Source organism: Ictalurus punctatus, chromosome 8, assembly GCF_001660625.3.
Source record: "Ictalurus punctatus breed USDA103 chromosome 8, Coco_2.0, whole genome shotgun sequence".
Taxonomy (NCBI): Eukaryota; Metazoa; Chordata; class Actinopteri; order Siluriformes; family Ictaluridae; genus Ictalurus; species Ictalurus punctatus.
The window spans coordinates 12,368,161-12,388,902 of record NC_030423.2 but is presented as its reverse complement, the minus strand read 5'-3'; the positions used below and the strand labels follow the sequence as shown (position 1 = coordinate 12,388,902).

General features: G+C 40.3%; 1 long non-coding RNA gene across 1 annotated transcript in view; it reads left to right on the top strand.

Moving 5' to 3' along the window:
* The window catches only part of LOC108269265 (uncharacterized), a 19,986-nt gene extending 1,228 nt beyond the window's left edge, over positions 1–18,758 (top strand). The window contains exons 1-5 of the long non-coding RNA XR_001813440.3: positions 1–2,989; positions 3,947–4,058; positions 10,511–10,666; positions 17,702–18,119; positions 18,206–18,758. The exon at positions 1–2,989 is cut by the window's left edge and continues 1,228 nt beyond it. This is a non-coding gene — a long non-coding RNA (uncharacterized LOC108269265). The remainder of the gene's footprint in view (positions 2,990–3,946; positions 4,059–10,510; positions 10,667–17,701; positions 18,120–18,205) is intronic.
* The last annotated feature ends 1,984 nt before the right edge of the window (positions 18,759–20,742 follow it).

Sequence of the window (20,742 nt, the reverse complement as noted above, 5' to 3'; positions counted from 1 at the left end):
TATAGAGGCAGAGTCTTTCAGAAGTAAAGATGGGCAGAGGTTCATTAACGAATGTGAAAAACTGCATCTACAAATTGTGGAACAATTTCAGAATAATGTTCCTCAATGTAAAATTGAGAAAGACTATGAATATCTCATCATCTACAATACCTAATATCGTCAAAAGATTCAGAGATTCTTGAGAAATCTCTGTGCACAAGGGACAAGGGTGAAAATCAGTATTGCGTTGCCCGTGATCTTCGGGCCCTCAGGTGGCACTGGATTAAAAAACAGGCATGATTCTGTAATGGAAATCAGTGAAATCAGTGCAGAAACACCTCCAGAACTCATTGTCTGTGAACACAGTTCGCCGTGCCATCCACAAATGCTGCTTAAAGCTCCATCATGCAAAGAAGAAGCCATATGTGAACATGATCCAGAAATGCCGCCGTCTTCTCTCGGCCAAAGCTCATTTAAAATGGACTGGGGAAAAGTGGAAAACTGTTCTGTGATCAGACGAATGGAAGTTTTAAATACTTTTTGAAAAACCATAGACACTAAACTAAAGAGGACTAAAGAGGAGAGGGACCATCCGGCTTCTTATCAGTGCTCAGTTCAAAAGCCTGCGTCTCTGATGGTATGGGAGTGCATTAGTGCCGATGGAGTTGGCAGCTTGAATACTGAGAAATGCACCATCAATTCTGAAAGGTATATACAGGTTTTATAGCAACATCCAGATGCTTCCATCCAGATTCCATCCCATCTTTACTTCTGAAAGACTCTGCCTCTCTAAGATACTCTTTTTATACCCAATCATGTTACTGACCTGTTGCCAGTTAACGTAATTGGTCGCAAAATGTTCCTAATAAATAAATAAATAAATAATAATGATGATGATAATGATGATGATTATAACATCACACTTTATATGACACAGTAAAGATGTATAAATATATAAGCAGCAGAATGGAAATGGCATCTTTTATGGTCTGGAAATAGATGGTACATATCAACTTTGCAGTAAGAATAAGGCATACAGTCTTCGATCAGACGAGCGCAACACAGTTTCAGCGATGTGTTATAACATTGCCCTCCCGCGACCGTCCCCATGACTGCTCTGCACCTTGAGGCTTTTTAAATAGGACAAAGGAGAAGGTGAGAGGAGCCACACTTGTGTAGTCTTGCAGCTGTTTATTTGATATTACCCTGTTTATCTTGGGTGTTAAACTTTGTCAGAGTTTGCTTTTCCTGTTGGTTCTTAGCACAGGGCACCAGATCTGCCTCATCAGTGTGACCTTTGTGTTTGACCTGTCTCACAACCTCCGACCACAAACACACTCCAGCCTGAAAGACAGTGTGAATGGGATCCTGTTCAGATCTGATCTGTGATCTCTAAACAGATTTAAAAAAAAATAAAAATCTTTGTTGTGTTATCGAACTTTCTTTAAATTTCTGCATATAATTGTGTCACATTGTAGCGTTGTGACTCATTTCAAAGGCAGTAAATAACTAACTTTCTCAACACTGCTCAGTAGCTCCTACCAGTGGAATGATCTGATACTGCAGCTGGAAAGCAGGTCAGCTGTATTATTCCACAGGATGAGGCATGAGAATTGAAGAGTTTCATTTAATAACAATTACTGTAGAACCAATAATACACGATTGTTATATTATTTTGTGTAGTCTAGAATACGTTTATCAGGACAAACCATATCATGCAAGTCTCTTTATTTATCTCTATAACCATAAGCCAGCAGATGAAAGCATGAGGCACACTTTGGACATGAGGTAAATAGGAACATAACAGGAACAGATTTTCCCTCATCAGATGTACCTAGCCTTTGTTTGGAAAAGTGGGCCCTTGTATGAAATTGTAGCGCCCCCCCCCCCCCCCCTTCTTTTTTCCAGTTGCTGTCTCTCATCTTTCGTTTGCTTTGTCAGACCTGTGCCAGTGTTTCCTGATAGTTGAGTAATTACTTGTAAGAGATAGCACTCCTACAGTGCTGTACTCCTAATCGCACCGGCTGGTCTCCACTGCAGATCATTCGGAGGAATAAACATGCTAGTTTAACAGCGCCATAAACACCACTTTCGTCTGTATCTATGTGCGTGTGATGTCCTGCACTAGCCCCCATTTGTATGCACAACAAATGAGTCCAAGCACAGCCATGTTCAGCTTTTAAAAGATGACCAACTGTTACATAGCAGGCTCACAGCTGATGATAGGATGATCACTGACAATTTAGTCTGTTTGTTTCTTCTTCTCAGCATCTCTCTTTTGCAGGGCAAACGCTGCTAGTGAAATACGTTTGGCATGCCACAAGTGTTTTGCGCTTCAAGCTACAGTTGCACACACAACTGAAACGTATATTGCTTTGAAAGCCTGACATACATTTCTGACAGTAATTGACTGTAATGTTCATGTCACACCAGTGCACCCACAGAGACAGTTACTCGTTCCCTGTTACTTGTCTAACATCCTCTCATCTCACACAGGCTCCTCATTGTAATCCCCAAAACACACACACACACACACACACACACACACACACACACACACACACACACACACACACACACACACACACACACACACACAATTACACACACACTCCCAACAGTTAGCTAGCCCACTTTTGAACAGACAACCCCCCTCTCCCGGTTGCTTATGAAGTCTGAATCAGGGTTCAGTGTCTCATCCACCAGCGGGGATCTAAATATTCCATTACAGTATGTGTTTTCATGCAATTGTCCAAAAACAGGACGAAGAGCCGTAAACGATATACCAGTAGAGGCATCATATAATGTAGCAGACCTCCATACAGTTCTCTGTCTCCTTCTCACTTACATGTGTTCTCTCTCTCTCTCTCTCTCTCTCTCTCTCTCTCTCTCTCTCTCTCTCGCTCTCTCTCACACCTCACTTACAGACAATAATCTCTCAGGACATCCCTTGATATCCCATAAGAACCCCACCCAGGAGGAAGAGTAACCCGAGAGCCCGTTTCTCAGGGTCAGTGTGTATTGTAGGCCAACAGATAACTTTACTGCGTCTTGCCCAGTGACCCAGCGAACACACCTATAAGTTCCCTGATATTACCCATTAGCTTGACTTTCCACACACGCGCCCTGGAAAAACAGTGTTTCAGGCCATTTTCATTCCCCGGGCTGTAATATCCACTGATGTAATGTGAGAGATAGTGATCTTTTATTTGCTGATTTATAAAATGAGGATGTAATATGAGTGAGCTTAAGGGGGAGTTGGCGGTGGGGGGAACGAAGCAGCGTCGCTGGAATCTACAGTGCTTCATACCTTTCGGCTTCATTAAACCAATTTCACGCCGAGCTGAGCTAAGAGAGGAAGCGCGGCGGCTCGGCGGCCACAACAATGGCACCTCGGAGGGATGTGGCAAAAAAGTAAATTAGGTAGCACTTCACAGGCAGCAAATTAAAAAACGGAAAGTTGGAGAGGAAAAAAGTTGAGGGTGAGATGATTATGTCTTTATTGTGCCCCTCTCTATTTAAGAAAAAAACCTCTCTTTTCCATTTGGTGGCCATCTTTGACCCCCACCCCCATAAGCTGGGCTGATTCGGGGAAATAATGATCTATTACTTGTGCTGTAATTGGTTTCTAAGATGGCTTTGCCAAGAAAAGCTACTCATAGATTTAGTTTTTTTTTGTCATATAATTTGGTTCTTATCTATAATACTGTACGTATGAGAGAAATTGGAATAAATTAAATGTTAATGTGGGTGTTTACTGTCATTGACCTGATGAGCTAAAGGCTTTCATGCCTGACACTAACAGTCCCGCAGAGACAGCCATCTGCTTTAGGGAAGCTGCCGATCAGCCCAATTTATTAAGATCATAATTAAGTGTTTTTATTTTATTTTATTGTTATTATTTTTTAAAAAATGGTTTTAGAACAAAATCATATCTTTTAACCAATGTTTTTCTCTTGTTTTGCAGCTGTGTGTATGTGTCTTCAGTGAAACTGTAGTAATGTGACACTGGCAAGTGAGGAAGCAGCACTGTAAACAGTACACAGTCATTAACAGTGTGAAACCAGACACTGACAGTGGTGAGAAGAACGTTCTTTACTCTCTCTCTCTCTCTCTCTCTCTCTCTCTCTCTCTCTCTCTGTATATGTGTTTGCTCACAAGGGTAAACTGTGTGAATGAGTCTATTATTATTTTCATTACTATTAATATCTGTTGCTGAGCTGTACATTGCTAGGATTAGGACAGGCTCCAGCTCAGTGTAAAGACACAAGCAAGTGCATATGAATGGTTACGGTTAGGGTGTGAAGGGATGTTCGAAGCTGTAACTTTTATTATATGAAGTCCAGCTATATTGCTCCCATTTCGTGTGGGACGGGTTTGTGTTCTTTTCAATTTTATTCATTTATTTAATTTATTCAGTTTATGTAAATCTGTCTCTTGGATATATGAGGTTACATCTCTTTCTTACAGTGTCCATGTGCTTGGATGCTTCATTAAGCAGACCGTTGCCTGTACGCACACATGCTCTCGTACCCTCGCACAATGCCTCGACAGCAGTGAGACTTTAGTACTAGTGGCCTGCTGGCTTTACGAGGCAGACGGATCCTCCTCACCATAAAGCCATTAGTCAGGAACAATGGGGGCAGGTGCGAGGCCTTCCTCAAGTGCTCACCTGCACCCTGAGCCCCATTCAGCACGGCCAAAGGGCCTTTCTCTCTTCTAACTCCACTCTCGCTTACTTCACAGATCACTCCACAGTTTCTTTCAGTCTCCTTCTCTCTCCGTCTCTCTCTCTCGTAACATCTCCTTATATGAGAAGATGACAAGGATGAGAAGAAGTTACTGATGCCCTGATGGAGATAATCTTTTTTTGTGTGTTTTTTTTTTTTCTTTTTCACAAAGATGTCCAGTAGAAGCTCTGTGTTTCAGGATGATTTAACAAGTGTATAAAACACCGTGGACTGATTTTATGATTATAAACAGTTTATTTGTATAATAATGAATTCCTCCAGAATCTCTGCTGACTCTAGTGGAAAAAGAGATCGTACTTCAATGAAGGATTAGCCTATAAATATATTTTTGTTTTCCAATATTTAATATCTAATTTGTCTCACATATAGCAGTGCCCAATTTTAATTATTTACCTAGCTTAGCAAAGAAATATCAGCAGACATCTGTCTATACAGACTGAAGGCAACATTTTGTCTTGCCAATCACAAACTTGATCTAATCTAATAATCAAAGTGCAAGTTACACAGCAAAATCCAGATAAAAAAAGTAAACCATACATGCCACTATAACGTAAATAAGGTTATATTCACAGTACGAGATTTTGTGTAAATACACATATATCCTCATAATATAGGTAATTATGCATATCTTTATAGTGATCATCAGTAAGAGAAGTATCACTGGGTAAAAATCTTTTTTTTTTTTCGTTTAAAACAAATCATTTGAATATTATATACAAATACGATAATATACACAAACACACACACACTATCTAAGATCCTGCACTATATCTAGGCCACTAATTAAATTTAAGCAAATTTATGATATTGACATTGTTGCATCCTTTGTACAAAATGCCCGATTTTCCTTGATTTTGATCTCTTCTACTGAGGCACATGTTCAGATGACACTGCTATATGATCGAACACTTTCTGTATAATACTAATTCTGATATTCATGTCAATTCTACTTTCCAGGGTGTAATATTTAACTTTGACTCATTTTATTGCGGATAATATCATTTGTCATTTAAAAAAAATGTTTTAAATTAGAAAAGAATGCCAAATGAAAGCATTTTCACTAGCGGGTTCAGACGTCTGGAACCCCACCGTACATACATTATATTATAGTTGCATGTATACTGTAGCTTATGTGTAACTACACAGGTTTTACAGACACTTAAAATAAATTTGGCAGGTAATATAAACTGTGTAGTTTTGATTTGTATTGTAGAAATATTTGAATATCAGCAGATATACGGCTCATTCAAAGGAAATTATATACGTAAGTAATACACTAGTTACTTTATATGTTGCTTCTGGAAATCAGTGAGAGTTTAATCAGTTAGGCAAACTGTGAAGAAGCAGTGAGTCAGTTGTGTTGTGGGACGCAGAGAGTGAGACAGGTGGACAGCACACGGGCAGTTACTGTATGGGATAGACAACAGGAAGACAGACAGACAGACAGACATGGAGAGAGACAGGCCTGTGGACAGGCAGCAGCAGGGGTAGGAGCCTGAGTGTCCGCTCCGGTGGCAGAGGAACAGATGTGTGGTGAATCTTTAACTTCTCTCGCTCCCCACTGTCACTGCATCTGTGCACGGCCCCGCCTGGTCAGTGGAGCCTCCTCCTGCGTGAAAAAAGCGAACAATAACAGCCTGCCGGTGCACTTATTGATCATCACTGCCCTGCGCAGATTACTGATATTTAATAGCCTGTAGGATGATTAATACTCAATGCCTGTTGAATGCCTGCTGGAACCTTTATCCTGTTGGTTCTGAATCTAAAGGAATGTGCATATTGTTGATCTCTTGAAAAAAAACAACAACAACAACAACTGTTCACTCTTTCTAATGATTTCCCTTAACTAGTCTGAGATAATTATGGGATGACAAACAGATTAAGCAGACTAGGTATCTGGTACTGTGACCGATATAATGAAAACATACCTAAAATTATGATGTGTGTCTGTATTAATATCTCATCCACAAGAATGCAAACTGTTGCTTGGATTAATGTCACAGGCTCATTAGTGTGTGACAGGTATTTAACCATCACGCAGAGTGTAAAAGCTTAAGTACACTGAAGCAGCATCATGTCTGATTGTCCCCTCTCTAACCCCGTATGTGAAATAACAGCGATGTCACTGGAATAATACTCTGTAAGTAGCGTTTTATTGTCATTTATGTGATCAGCCATAATCCCCTTAGACGTCACACAGTAAATAGTAGGGGGAAAGCTATCTCTCCATAGTGCTCTCTTTCTCTCGTGCTCCAGCACCCGTGGTTTATTTTAATTGAAAATTAGCAAAACAAAACAAGGGCAAGAGGCTCCCTGAATGACCCCCCTTTTCCCTGGGAGCTCCTGGGCCGTTGAATAATGCATATGGGAGAGAGTAAACAGCAGCGGTGGCTCTGGCCCCGGAACAATGGGTCCGCTCTGATTTTATTAGCGAGCTGTCAATCCTCCCCCAGCCTGGGAAGCGTGGGACTACGGCCAGGAGGCAGCTGCTGACCGCCTCACACTGACCTGCGCACTCGGGCCCAATCCAGCCGGCTGCTTCCACACACTGTGCTGCATCCTGCATGCCTCCACACACCCCACCTTGACACACACATGCATTAGTGGCTGACCATACTTATCTGATGTGCCTAACTAGTCCTTTACACAAATGAAATGTTGCAAAGTGATATAATTAGGCTTGAATTATTGGAAATTAGAGCCTAATATAATCCTGCATGCCTATACACACCCTTCAGGGACCTCTAAAGTATACACCTAAACCTTTGAACCAAAACAACAGAATTAGCAGTTTTAGATTGTTGAAGTAATACGTAGGATGCATGAGTTGGGTTATTATTAATTCTAGATATAAAACTGTGACATATGGCAATCCTTGCATTCGCACTCATTTCTGTTTGTGAATTGTGGCACAGCGAAGGGTCACAGAGGACATTTTTAAACTTCTCTCCTTCACTTTCATGCTCTCCTTCAGCTATTGAGATTCCAGTCCTGCTTCTTGGCTTCGGCCTGCGGTTGTTGCCATGCCAACCAGCAAATTGGTTAGCAGGATGAGTAATGATGGGATGTGGTGGAGCTGGAAGGAACCAACAAAGAACTTATTACAGCTGGGTCTTTTCATAGGGCAACCATTGTTGTCAAGTGTACCTGATATTAACCTGCCTCAGCCAGGGCTTCCTATCCTCATGAGCTGTGTGTGTGTGTGTGTGTGTGTGTGTGTGTGTGTGTGTGTGTGTGTGTGTGTAAATGCGTAAGTGTGTACTGCCAACTATCATAGAGACGAGCAATGTTCTGAATGTACTATTCCTGATTGCACTTCTTTGCCCTCTCATCAACTTGCCTTTCTTACTGTAAGGTGCATCAAGACACTTTTTTTTTGTTTCTGTTTAGTCTAAACAGAAAACTATTTTCTGTTTCACTTTAAAATACCGGTTCCACTTCCAGAAAAACAAGGGACAAATTCTCCAGAACAACCTTTCCTACATAACTTGTCCCACCCTGGACCAGTGCAACTGTGAACTCATGGTGCACAAATTTTTCGGTCAGTTGGCCAAAACATACTTTCAGCATATAAACAATACATTTTTGAGTAAAACACTGTCGCATGATGTGATTGGAAAACAGTTGAGTCAAACCAGAATGAAAACCACAGATTTTATTTTATTTTTTTAAATCCACTTGCAGATAATGGCCCCAATGTTGCTTACTGGAGGATTCAGAGATTTTGAAGTACGTCTGTATCCGATTCCATCAATCTGTTCTGCAACAATAAGGTTGTGAAGGTCTTGGGAGAGCTCTTTGCTTTTACCCATCATGAGATGTTTCTTGTGTGACACCTTGGTAACAAAAAGCCTTTTTATAACCATCAATTTACTACTCCAGCTGATATTAATTTGCACAGATAGGATTTATAATTACTTACGGATTTCAGCTGGTTCCTTGTGTTACCTTGCCTCGGAGAACTGCTTTTTCTTAGAGTTTTCAACACTTATTCCTGTAATTCCACTTTATTACACATAACTTTATTTATGGACTTTAATGTTGTAACTTGGGGTTATTCTCCATGTCTGTATGGGTTTCCTCCGGGGTTATCTGGTTTCCTCCTGCCTCCTCTTCAATAGGTGGATTGTCTTTGCTAAATTGCAATGAACTGGCGTCCCATCCAGGGTATATTATCTCCTCACACCTAGTGTTCCAGGGATACTCTCTAGATCCACCATAACCCTGGTCAGAATAAAGCAGTTACTGAAGAAAAACCAGTGTATTCAATTTATATACAGTATAAATCTATTTATTTTTAAAACACATTTTTATACAGTATATAATCAGTTTTATGGCTTTATGCCAATCTTCATGAGCTTTAAATCTCTCTGTAAAATCTTAGTGAAGGTAGATCAGCACTGGTGTATTTAAGAAATAGACAGTAAGATATGAGATATGAGTCGCTCCAGGATTTTGCGATTTTGTGGTCGCGGAAATGAACACAGAGTCAAGGAAACAGCAATATTCAGAGGGGCTTGCAATTTTTCAAAATCACAGCAGATTTTCCGCAGATTTTTGGGCCAAGATGTGTCATGTGACGCCATTACAGCGAACCACGTGACGTCATCACAATATGCATTCAGCCAAAGCCCTCTCTGATTCACGTGTGTTGATCATGAGTACAGCTAAAAGGTCTCATTTACCAACAAACATCACAGTGAAAGACTATTTCTTGCAATTGCAATTTCGCCAACTCAAGCAGTTTCTCACAAAAAACTGCAAATTTTGACAGAGAAATCACGCATTTTGGCCATAACAATCATACGAAGCTCAGCGAAACCCTGTCTGGACTGCCTTAAGTGACAGAACATAGACATCAATTTGAAATTAGACCCACTGTCTTTTTATTTCTCTCCAATCAAGCGTTTAGTTTCGGTGTCTTTTTGTGCCGAATGATTTGAAAGTGTCTTCCAAGAGATTGCGAGACCTGAGAAATTGCTGTACGTGGTGTTATTGTGAAAACACACACATGCATACGCTAACATCAAACACCCCTCCGAGCCGGTGAAGAGTCCACACCCTCCCTTTGCTCCCACTGAGGTGTGAAGGGTGTAAAAGCGTTCAGCTACTGGGTCAGGAGGAGAGAAAGATCAGTCATTGACGCAGGATGTTTTAGTATTTGACGTTGGTTTAACAACCTCCTCTGTCCAGACCCCCAGGCAGGAGGGAGATGAGTCAGAGATGGTGGATTACACCATACCCGCTCCCCTGCCTGACCTATTGTTCTGCTTATCTTTAGCCTGGCCTATCTGCTGACCTGCAGCCTGGGACAGTGGGGGCTACAATACCAAATTCAATTACTTCAGCTTCATTTAGGAACTCTGAGGAAGTGCTGCACCTAATTAGTGTGTCAGCATATTGGTGTTAATACAAAAGTGTCTCAGTTTGGGCTCTGGTGTGTGATTGAACTGGAGTTTCCCACCACAGAGCCAAAATGTGCTTTGTGGTGTTTAATGAAGAGCGTATACATTTTATGGTACAGTCTGATAGTAGCACATGAGTAACATTTGTATCACAGTTACGGTTGGAATTTATGATAATAATAATTGCAGGAACATGTTTTAATTAGGTAATTACCTAATCAGGCTTTATCAAGTCATTAAGCGTACATTTTTACTCTGATATTTTGACCACAATCGTTTTTTGAGTTTATTATCAGTAGGTGTAGTTAGTGAGCCTTCTCTGTTTAATTCAACAGTTTTATAGTTAACGGGGCCTTTTTTTTCTAATCCATACAGCTGAAGCTGGTCAGTTCCCCAGCATCATCAGAGTGCATTGTCCTCATTGTCCATCACTGTTCAGTGTCTGGTCATGGGGGAGCCCTGCAACCACCCACCCAGACTGTTCACCGTGGGAAGCAGCACATCAAGAAGAATTGTGCATGTTTGGCTCAGGTAACATGGTGGGGTGGAGGGGGGAGGGGGGCAGCATGGATGGCTAGATGAAGAAATAATGAAAGAGAGACATACAGAGAGAAATACAGAGAGGTGTGTAACCCTGGGGTGGTAGAATCAGAAAGATGAGCATGAGCCTCTGAGGTCTCTTCTATGTGTTTCTGTTAGTGTACATGTTTACCAATATTCATATGTGCATTCATGTTTGTGTTATTATGTGCATGTGTGGGTATGTGTGGGTATGTGTGTGTGTGTGTGTGTGTGTGTGTGTGTGTGTATGTATGTGGGATGGGGCATCCCTTGGGAAATAGAACTGTGGGAATATGCGTACCAAACAGGACTACTGGTCCCAAGGGAGCACCTCTCTTTCCGGGAGCCACACGCACACACACACACACACACACACACACACACACACACACACACACACACACACACAAACACACATACAAACAGAGGCACAAGGCGAAGGTTTCAAGTACCGGTATTCCCTTACATGGCTAATTCGATATCATTTTCTGCTTGTACAGTGCAAGACACACACACACACACACACACACACACACACAAAAGGTCAGCAGTGGCTCAACAACTAGTAGCCCCTTTACTCCAGGAACAACATACACTCTTCCCCCTACAGAGATGAGAAATGGACACGGTGTCACTCAAAGCCTAGCGCTGCTCGACAAACAGATCACTGAAAAGCCTTTTGTATTAGTGTGTGTGTTCCTGTGTGTTTAGGTGTTCAAGTTCTTATCACACTCTGCATGTATGATCATTGTACTGTATTTATCTTTTTTTTTCTTTTTGGAAAAGAGAATTATTTATTAAAGAATAAATACTTGCCAGGCAATTAATTGCCAGGATTGATAATAACTCTTTGATCACTTTTTATTTATTGGACTACTTTATTGATCATTTGTGCCCACCTAACCTCTGTCCACCACGTCTGTAGCTAGTGTTCAGTAACCACATACAATTATTTTGAAACATTTTCCAGTACTGAGAAAAGTCCCCCTAAGTCACTTATAATGGAACTCTAAGGGCAGCTGATCAACTACGTCCCTCAATAAACTATATATCACTCAAATTCAAAACAAGGGTTACAATCTTAAAATAAACTAGGATAAGACAGACATGAAAGAATGTCTTACCAAAGCTGTTTTTACAGAAGGGTGCCAAAATAAATGGAAAACTGGTGGCGCTGTTATTCATGTTGGGAGAATTTTGCTGGCATGGTTTGTGTCCACTTGTCCCCAAATTAATTCACTGTTCACCTTTATCATATGATGATACATTCCTATACTAATGAAAGTCCTCTCTTTATCCACACCTCCATCCACAATACATGAGGGCTTAATGAATGGTTTCATGCAGATGAATATTAAGTAAATGATATTCTATGGCCTTTAAGGTCACCAGATTTCAACCCAATTGTAAACACATAGGAGAGTTTGGAGTGACGTGTTAGATAGGGCTCGCCACTATCATCATCATGAAGTGGAAAAAATATCTTTTGGAAGAATGGTGTTATTTGCTCGAGTGCAGTTCCAGAGACTTGTAGTCCCGTTGAAGCTGGTGGATTGTTGTAGCCCAACACCTTACTAAAACACTTTATGTTGATTTTTCCTTCAGTATGTCTGTACATAGTTTTATCCAACTTTCCAAAACTGGACCAACATAGTAACCACAGGTTTTGTGGTATTCCTCAATCAGGTGGGAACTGGGGAACATTCATAGACTTATCTACATTCTAGTTCTCTGTAAAAGAAGCCCCATATCTGAAAAGAAGAATTATTACAAAGAAATATGTTACAATTATTGTCCCTGTTAATTGCACATATAGATGCAAGGTGAAAAAAATGCTAGCATGCTAGCATGTATATCAAAGCTGAAATGCCTTAGATTATCTCTATTAAATGCATTTTAGAAGTTATTATTGCCATACATAGTTTTCATTTTATAATTATGTCTGTTTCTGCACATTACTCAGCATACTGGCATGAGTGCAGAACAGTACATTCACTATGCTGATAAACTGTTCCTGTTTTACACCTGCTGATTTATAGATTAGATTAAATCTGGGAATGGCATAGAGGATTACACCACTGCTGCTTTCCATGGAGCAGAAAAAACACCTTGTCTGCTGCAGCATGAGGCAGAGCCTGAAGGTCAGGGGGTCTTGTTTACCTGGGGCAGGCATTTCCTCTGTGGGCTGATAAGAGCAGGACAGGGGAAGTGCTCTGTCACAGGTGAGTGGAGAGAGAGAGAGAGAGAGAGAGAGAGAGAGAGAGAGAGAAAGAGAGAGAGAGAGAGAGAGAGAGAGAGAGAGAGAAGGAAAAGGAGGCATTAGGAAGCCACCTATGATAACTGCTCTTATAAACATCGAAACAAACTAAACCATCCTCAGATAAGGCCAGGTATGTGATGTCTGGATGCAGACAGACAGACAGCTCGAGCATAGTTTAGATGGCATATATATATATATATATATATATATATATATATATATATATATATATATATATTTGTGTGTGTGTGTGTGTGTGTGTGTGTGTTTGTTTGTGTGTAGCTCTGGAAAAAAGTGATACCTTGATGTACATTAGCAGCAGAATGCATCATTTGTAACACATTGAACACCTGAAAAATTACACCAGTGATCAAGCACCACAAAAATGCAACCAAACATGACTAAACCCTGGTACAGAGAAACTCACAGCAGCTAATATTGGAGACATACAACACGAGTTGAGCTTAGATATTTGTACCCACAAGGCACTGCTGCAAAGCTGCAAACAGTAGACATGCTTTAAGTAAACAGTCCCAGGATAGAGGAGGCTCGGCTGATGGATGGAGGCTGAGTTTGTTTGTTTTTACTCTGGCCTTCCTCTTCCTCCATTACCTGGACTTGAGCTCTCCTCTGGCCCTCAGGTGCTGAGAGGAGCCGGTCAGCCTGAACGTGTTAACAAGAGAGGATTCCTCTCATCCACTGAAAGACGTGCATGCTAGCAGCATGGAGTTAGACACTGTATGGTTTCCATATGGTTATGTCTTCATGTTTGATATCTTGGTATCGATGACTGGATTGGTAATAATATAATGGCCCTGTTGTCATTCATTTTTATTGAATGTAGAAACTGTGTATGTAGGAGTTTTTTTTGAGGCAGCATCACATGAATTACATTCAACCACACAATACAATATAACATGACTACTACAATGCAATAGAGTAAATGTTCTGTTTTTTAAAGACACACCAGGGCCGTCGACCCCTAGTGTCATCCTGAGACTCGCCACCCATGGACTGTCTGATATATTTTGCACACTTTTCTGGCTTCAAACTTCAGAATCTTGAAGGATTCTATCTGAATGACTCTCCACATTTCTGTATATATATATATATATATATATATATATATATATATATATATATATATATATATATATATATATATATATGCACTTATCTGACTTATCTGTGCCAATTTTCAATGGACAAACAAACTTAGGACCAACCGAACATAAAGAAATTGTCAGAGTAAGATATAATCGTTGGACTCAAAAACGTTCACAGATTAATTCCATTAAGTGTATACTGTAGCATTAGTGCACTTTCCAACCCAGTCTCACAGAAAAAAACTTCTCATACAACTTAATGTCAATTGAGATTTAGTGTTATATGTGTAAAATTGTGTTTATTTCTTTTATATAGGTGCGTTGTTTTAGTTTGTGTTTACTGTTTTGTGAAACCTGTTTGTCACCTCTGCTCTGCTCTGTTTTTCCCTGATTTTGCAATTCTGTGTCTAACCATCAGGCAGATTTCTGTGCCATAAGTGCGAGTTGCTAATAAAATATCAATTTGCGCATTGTTAACAATGCTTCCTGGTCATGTTTCTTCCTTGCCAATACCACAATATTAAATAATTATACATTAATGTGAAATATTAAGTAATTTGTCATACTAAATGATTTTGTTTGAAGCAATTAGTGGTTAGTAAATGATATCTTGCATGTTTTCCGACAGGCTACAGGGATAGATTGGTGATTAATCATCTGCCATGCCAGTCAAGTTGACTCCTGTGATATGAGACAGTAAATATTAGTGGTCTGGCTTGTGAGCCTAGACAAACCCTGGAATCGCTGTAGTCATTTTAGATTATATTTGCATGTGTGTGTTTTTAAATGTACTTTTATAGTGATGAGACTACAAAAGTTGTCCAGTAAAGATGTTAACGGTATTGCATTTGGATTATATTTTGTATATTTACTGGTGATTATCAGGTGAGAAGCATAGGTGTCCCACACTCTGTCCCCACCTCCTGTCCTGTAGACCTTCTCAGAGGTAGTGCACGGCCCCCATTGTGGCTAACTTGAAGTACTTTCCAATAAGCAAGCAGAGCGCATCTCAAGCAGCATAGCCCCCACTTCAACTTCCACTTCCCCCCCAAAAAATCCCATTTTCAAGCCTTGCAGCTGCCCCTGCTCTGCAAGAGCACTTAGCCATGTCATTCTATCTGCCTCTCCAGGCTTGGGGTAGGGGGGCGGCAGTGAAACAGGCACGGTTTTGTGTGCCACTGTCTCTGATACGACTCCAAAAATGAAAATGAGGCCATGGATCTTCATCAGGGAAGGCAGGTGTCCCCAGCCTGGCCCAGGTGAAGACGCAGGGAAGAGTACAGAGTAAAGAGAAAAGGAGGAGGTGGATCTGGAGGGGCAGCCTTCTATTACAGCCCTTCCCTTCCTACCCCTCACCCCACCCCACCCGACACTTAATTGCCCATGTAATGAGCTGCCGGTGAATGGGCTTGCTTGTGTGGAGGCACTTGAGGAGCCTGTGCATTTGGGGCACCTCCTGCAGCTCCTAATCTCAGACCCCATAGATAGAGAGAGAGTTGTGTATGAGGCACAGGGAGAGAGAGGCAAGGAGAAAGACGCTCACCTCTCTTAGCATTTTTTCCTGTTTGTATTTTGCCCCCACCATAAGCCCCCTTCTATCTTTGTCTCCTGGTTCACGGGGTGGAATTGGCAGGGCTTTAAAACCTATGTTAGCCAGACAGGCTTCTAGGCCCCAAGAGGCAGATGAGCACATTGGAGTGTGAGAAGTCTTCATGTGGCAGGACACCTGTTCTGTCTTCACTTCAGTCAAGCTCCTTAGCCAATGTCTTGTCAGTCTACAGAAGAGGAACCACCTGCACATTGACCTTACTCACTTCAGTGTGCACTTGCTTTTACAATTAATTTAAAAAAAAACATCTAGTTATTGGATGACACATCCAGTTTTGTGTCAGAAGTGAATACAAATAAGATATCAGACATTTTTTCGTGTCAGATGTCATTCTTGACAGGCTCTTACCATCATGCTAGAATTCATATTTACCACATATTTACATTCTGGCAGCATTAATTACGAGTTGTGAACCTAACAGTCAAGACTGCAGCACTTAAGTCCCATTATTGAAAAACATAAGGGTGTAGTTCAGAAATGAGGCGGAAGGCATTTGTCGGAGCCTGGAATAACTTGTGAGTAAACTGACACTCAATACTGCAATGATGCGTGTATAATCCTGCATTTTCCTCTATAAGCATTATCATCAGTGCCAACACCGGCACCCTTCTCACGCTGTTTGCTGTAAAATATTAGCTCCCACAATCCCTCTGCGGGAACGCTGACAAATAAGATGCTGTTGTTTGGCTCTCGCAGAGGGTGTGGGGGTTAATGATTAGTGCTGTTGGGGGTTAACGCATAGAGATAGGGGCTTTCTCCTGTGCCTCAACAGATGTTGGTGGGCCCTTAATGTGGTTATCAGGACGGAGGGTCTTCTCAGAGCTGCTCCACCATTGTGTGCCGCTGCATTCCAGGGCTCAGCCACGGCAACCGGGCATCCTGGGAGCACAGCCGGGTGTCCCGCTGCGCCACTGTGGGCCTGAGCACTGACTGCTGAGCCACCCCCCAACACACACACACATACACACCACTATATCCCACACACAAACACACACCACTGATCACAAACACCATTCTTTACACCCCCTTGCCCTCTAACACCCACCCCATCTCCCACTCTGTTCCTCAGCCATACTGCCCTTTCCCACAGCGCTTTAATGGAATGATCTATCTATCTATCTATCTATCTATCTATCTATCTATCTATCTATCTATCTATCTATCTATCTATCTATCTAATCTTATTTGTGAAATGTACTTTATATATATCTTAACATTAATAATATTATGAAAACAGTACAATATTAGTAGTAAAATAGTAGCAATGATGCTATCTATCTATCTATCTATCTATCTATCTATCTATCTATCTATTTAATCTTATCTGTGAAATGTTCTTCATATATATATATATATATATATATATATATATATATATATATATATATATATATATATATATATCTTAACATTAATAACATTATGAAAATAATATAATATTAGTAGTAAAAGTAGTAGCAATGTTTGATTCTATCTATCTATCTATCTATCTAATCATATCTGTGAAATGTCCTTTATATATATGTATATATATCTTAAAATTAATAACATTATGAAAATAATATAATATTGGTAGTAAAAGTAGTAGCAATGACAACACGTATATGACCAACAGAGTCAATATCAGTTTGTTAAAACGTGGACATTGCATGGTAATATATACTATAGGTAGTGGTAATAATTTGTTAGAAATATCTTTTTAAAAAATCAGCAGTGTTACAAAAGGATATTTGTGTAGATTCCAATTTCAATAAAATTCTATTTTAAAATGGTTGCTGAATGAGAATTCCAAATGTTCCAGTATCGGGGTTTGTTCCTTTGTCTTAGCATAGAAGCCTTTGGATTCATAAATATGACCAACATTCACTCACTGAAAATCAAAGTTTAACTCTGCATCCTAGTGACGAGTCTAATCTTCTTATTTATAATACCTCGAATGCATCAATTGATGTGCTGAGTCTCCCAGTGCTTCTAATACAGGTGAGTCCGCCCACCTTTAATGCACATATCTACTCTCCTCCTGTTTTTAGGACATGCTCTCATCTGCATCCTCCCTATCAGTGGCAGCTGTGGGCTTGTTTGTATACAGATGCGGCGAGCAGCAATGTTAATTACCCTGCAGCTGCACTCCAGGCCTTGGACTGCAGTTTCTCACTGCGCTGTCTTTGTGCCTGGGCGCGGAGCGAGGAATGTGGGAACGTGTGGTAATTAAAGTGTTCTGTAACCCAATTAAGCGTACTGCCCTGCAGCAGCAGCAGCACAGAACCCAGTGATCAAGCTGTCTGAAAGCCAGTCGCCACTTGTAGCCATAGCTCTTCATCCAAAACCAGCAGGTTTTAAAGACTGGTTCAGAAAAAGATGGTGAGCCAGAGTGGCAAGGAACTCATCTGACAGCCAAGTCTACAGAGGCATATGATGATATGATGATATGTACGCATATGTCAACAGGTAAACAGAAGTGAATGAGTAAAGTGTCTGCGAAAGAGTCTCTTTTCCATCTTCTGGCTTATTCATTATCTGTCTGATTTCCACAGAAGATGAATATGTGACAATGACATCAGTCACAGCTGTCTATCACCCTGTCACCACGGAGACAAGCAGTCAAATGGCAAGACCAGGGTTACCTACTATAATCATCACCCAGATTTCTCACTAGTGCAAATGATGTATGATTTTGTTCTCTCCTCTAGTGAGGTCTCTCTACTTGAAATGAAACCAAATGTTGGCACAAACAACAGGTTTACTTGTGTAGGTTCCCTTTGTGCAGGACCTCCAGCCAGTTGCTGGGCAGTGCATTCAAGAAGCCTGAACAATGACAGTCCACAATAAAGGTGCTCAATTAACTGTATAACCCTGCCGTCAATTAAGGCATCAATTGCTAAATTGATTGATGAGGTTAAATGATGCGATTCATTTTCTCCATCTAGCGGAAACACATTAGAAGCAGCAGTATGTGAAATTTATTTGATTAATGCTTTTAGTTAAAGTGAGAAATGTTGGCTAGAAGAGACACTACACTTTTATTGAAAGGATGTAAAATGTATTGTTTTTTTACTGAGAACTTCAATTAAAGCTAAAATAAACATGGTTTAATGTTGTTTTTTTTTGTTTCAGATGTTTCAGTTTTGTTGCATACTAGAACCGTACAAGGATATTACCAAAGGCTAATGATATCTTGCCAAAATGTATAAAAATGATTTTAATACAGAATATTGAACGGTCTGGATTTCTTATCTGGGCTTTCATTGTTCAGAATCATACTCAGCTCAATTTTATGTACCTTAATTATTTTAATATTAACATTATGGATTGGGGTTAAGCTCAAATGAGATGTTCACTATTTGGTTTTGTGTTCTCAGTGAATCATTTCATTTCTCCTTCCCTTATTATAAGGTTTCTGAGTCACTGAACACTGCTCATCATTTCTGTACATGGGAACATGGAACAAAAGGTTCATCTATAATCCAAACGATTTTAATCCAGTCATCTGTTTAACGTACCTGTAATGTTTAGGTTAATATTTAAGATGCTTTTATAAAGTTACCATTTAGTTAACATTTTTCTGTCCTAATAATTGAAAATAAGATTATTTAAAGATAATCATTTTTATTTTAGATGAGTGATGCATGTTTAGCAAGGTTGGGGTGCAGTACTTTATAAATATGACTTTATTAAAAAATTCATCTTCATTTTTTATCCTGGTCAGGGTTGTGGTAGATCTGAAGCCTGTCCTGGGGACACTGGACATTGCAGGCCATCAATGTATTGTTTATATTGTATTGATACTTTTTTTTTTTTTAATGATATTGCTTTAATAATAAATAAACTTTATTAGGCATCTAGTTACAGAAGTAGTTTCATCAGATATTTTCTAACTTTGGGTGTCATGGTTTATTTTTAATTTGCTGTTATTCCAGCCATCTGATCTGGGCCAACATTACATCAGTTATTAGCTTTTATTCTCCATTAGTGATTTGACAAATGCCCCTTTTCTAAAGCCCCCATATCATTCTGCTTGACTTTCCCCTGGGTGTGAATTCAGTTATTGATTGCCTGTTCTGTTTCACTTGGAAAAGGTTGATAAAAGGAGGTTTTCACTTTCTCTATTCGGTGTGACAGCTTCCTAACAAGAATAATGGAAAAGCCCTATTCACAGGCAAATCAACCTAATTCAGCGTGCCCCTCCACTTTGAATGGAGGAGTCACAGTCCTTCCCTGCTCATTCCATCACAATCCTCTCTCTTCAGCAGCCTTCAAAGTTAGCAGAACTCCTCCAGCACCAAACACTAGTCTTTGTCACCATCTCCCCCGACCATCAACCAGATAAATAGCTTCATAAATGCATGCATGATTAATAAAGGCAACAAAAAAATGGCCACAAACAATCAGCTGATTTTATGAGCTGGGAAAAATCATGAAGTCCTTCCAGGGAATTTTCTGGTCATGCTCAGCTTGAGAAGTTCACCATCCAAAATGTTCTACTGTTCTTGTACCGATTTGGCATTCCCTAAGCACAGGAAATGTACTCAATGAAATTTGATATTGCTTTGACGAGCTTATACCAGGGCATTATTGATGGAAACCCTAACCCTCAATCTAACCTCTTTGCACAACAGGATTCTTAAACTGCTTGTAATAACAAGGAACCTTGTCTGCGTAATGCTGGACTGGGGCCAGATGAGAAGAGTGCAGGTGTGAGAGCTAACCAGGCCTGGATGCCTAGTCTTGAGCCTGTTCACAGGGGATTAAGGTATCAGCTCAGCTTTGGTGGCACAGAGGTCATGTCTGTTGCACTTGGGGTGTTTCCAGCATACTGGCCACATTATGGAAAGTGCAGGAAGCGAGACTAAGCCTCCCATCGCCATGATCCATGAACCACTGCACACAAAACACAGAGTAAACCCCACCTTTACTGGCTAATAAAGCATGTCATACACCTTTCTCAGGTGGATATATATAAGTTATATAGGTGACAAGAATTTATATATGTCATAAAGTACAGCATGGTGCCGTATAGGGCTTTCGGATTTGGTGGTTTTGGTGCATTTGAAGGAATAAAGTGTATATGAAA